The sequence below is a fragment of the Solanum lycopersicum genome, chromosome 11 (genome assembly GCF_036512215.1).
Source record: "Solanum lycopersicum chromosome 11, SLM_r2.1".
Taxonomy (NCBI): Eukaryota; Viridiplantae; Streptophyta; class Magnoliopsida; order Solanales; family Solanaceae; genus Solanum; species Solanum lycopersicum.
This window is the reverse complement of record NC_090810.1, coordinates 27,487,757-27,490,450: the sequence shown is the minus strand read 5'-3', so window position 1 is coordinate 27,490,450 and position 2,694 is coordinate 27,487,757. Positions and strand designations below refer to the sequence as shown.

At 30.7% G+C, this 2,694-nt stretch overlaps 1 long non-coding RNA gene across 1 annotated transcript; it reads left to right on the top strand.

The window, feature by feature from the left end:
- Positions 1-556: 556 nt before the first annotated feature.
- LOC138339717 (uncharacterized) lies at positions 557-2,423 on the top strand. Its single transcript, XR_011212580.1, has 3 exons — positions 557-639; positions 1,305-1,382; positions 2,170-2,423. It is a non-coding gene; the product is annotated as an uncharacterized lncRNA (long non-coding RNA).
- The last annotated feature ends 271 nt before the right edge of the window (positions 2,424-2,694 follow it).

Genomic DNA, 2,694 nt, shown 5'->3' with positions numbered 1-2,694 from the left:
ATACCTAACAAATAGTGTCGTACACCTTGTTTTTCAGTGTGTGTGATCTTGTTTGTACCAATTTCAAGTCCCTTGTAAACTTGCATTCTATCCAAGTTGATTATTTCTCCTTTAAAATGGGTGGCAAGGTCAACAGAGAGATGGGATTTTTCTGTTCCTGTGGCCCCCATTATGAAGATCACTTTCTTATTGTTGAACTCTTCATTGTTGATGAAAGTATTCATTTTATCTATACAAAAAAAAATAATTAATTTATAATAGTGACTTCATAAAGTCATACATTAAAAAATCTTGTAAATATAAAGCTAGTAAGTAGAAACCTGTAACAACCCATTTGGTTGTTTGAGTACTAGAGATTTCTATTTCATAAAAGTCTCTTTAGATAGATCCTAGATTGACATTTTGGACTATTTGGAACTATAATCATATAACTAAGGGGGTAATTTTAATAATTAATATAGTTGATGGTTAAATAAAACAATATTAAAATTTATAGTGAGTCACTTTTACCATTTATAATTGATTACTTTAATAATTAGGGTTAAAAAAGAAGAAGAAATAATCTGTTAAAAAGAAAGAATATGGCAAAGCAGGCGAGAGAACAAATATTGTGGCGTCTATAGAAGAAGACGATCTTAGGTAACTTTCAATTGCCTTTAATAAATTATAAGGGATTATAATTACAATTAGGATGTGCATGCTTATTGGTAGGATGAATAGTATTGTATAGTTTCTTGAAATCATCATTTCTTCAAGTATTACTGTGCCACACGTGATTTGTTTTATATATATATAGATATATATATATAAGGACTTTAATGTTGAAATTGACAATGTTTCACAAGAGTAAGTACGGTTTGTTTGTTTCTTTATTTTATATTATTTTTATTTTAAAGAGAACAGTTTCATTTGGTATTGATATCCATAAATGATGTTAAAAATTGTCTTTTAAGTAGTAAACTACTGGAAATTATATATGGAACAAGAACACAATTAGGCTTATGTTTTGTATGTTACGATTCAAGTCATTGGAACATTTTTTTTGTTAGTTTGGTTTTTGGTTACGGGGATTTTTGTTTGATTACAAAATTTAGATATATTGAGATAGATTATTAAATATTAGGTGTATCGGGTTATATAAATTTCTTTGATGTTATGTTAATTGAAGGAATTAAGACTTATAGGTTTAAATTTTAGGAAATTTGATTATAAATTAGGCGAGTTGTTGGGTCTAGGTTGGACATAAAATAATATGAGTATTTATAGACTCATTAACTTATAAATTATGCATATATACTTGATAGATGGAAAATGTTCAGAGGCATTGAAGAAAGAAAAAGTATTGGAGAAGTAGCTTGCTTGACTTCAGTTCTTCGGTGAAGGTAGGTTATTGGTTATGCTATTTGATAGTAAAATTTTAATAGTTATTGATATATATTGAATAATATTTTGAAGTTTTCTATGTACTTCACTGTGTGATAGTGGGATTGTGTGATTTGGTTGTGGTTTATGATTGGTCTGAAATCCTAAGACTGTGAAATTTATAATCTTGACCTCTTATCGAAATGATGCCTTGAATAAAGAAGGCATAATGAAATATTATCAATGAATTGAAAGTGGTGATAATAAATGATAAATTAAAGGTTTATTGGGTCGGAGTGTCACGTTCTGACATAGTATAATTGGATCGGAGTGTCACGTTCTGATACGATATTCTTGGATTGGTGTGTCATGTTCTGACATGGTATTTTTGGATCGGAGTGTCACGTTCCGAAATGGTATAATTGGATCAGAGTGTCACATTCTGACACGGTATAATTGGATCAGAGTGTCACGTTCCGACATGATAATATTAAAGGAAAAACATATTGAATTAACGGAATAACTCAACCTCAAAGAACTCAATTTCCCCAAATGATTAGTTGGAGGCATGAGTCCTCATGGATGATCTTGATATTGTTGACTTATTACGTACTTACTTTAATGTTTTTGACACTTTTTCATGTTATTTGTTGCTTATCACCTGTTAAGTGCTATAGTTGAGTTCATACTATTGTTTATTATATATTAGTTTCTAGTTTGGGGTCGCCGATGATACCTACTCAGTACATGTTGCCCCGTACTGAACCCTACTTGTGTTTTTCTTTGTTTTCCTTTTATGAAATGAAGCTAGTGTACCAATGACTTCAAATTGCCCCCAGCTCTAGCCAGTCTCCCGCATATCAGGTTCTAGGGTGAACTATTCTTGCAAGCTCGTGTTGGATTCTCTCGGTCATGACATGATGTCCTATACTTTCGAACACATATTGTTTTATTCTTCTATTTTGGTGTATTTGATATTCTTAGACATAGTACTGGAGATTAAATGTCCTTGATGTGATGACTTTCAGGTTTTGGAAAATGATATTTAGTAAGAATTTGAGTTTCCGCATTATCTTTGTATTTTGTAAGTTAGGTTAAATTGGTTGGTTCTCCCACTTAGGAGGTTACGTGTGGGTGCCACTCACGACTCATTTTGGGTCATGACAAAGCCTTGCTTGACTTGTAATATACTATCTAAAAATATAAAATATCTTGATGGTGGATGTGAAAAAAAAATACATTAAGCTTTTATAGTAAAATATTTTTCTGGACTTATTAATTGACGTACCAAATTCATAATTACTGATATATTTTAGGATAAGAATGACTTAA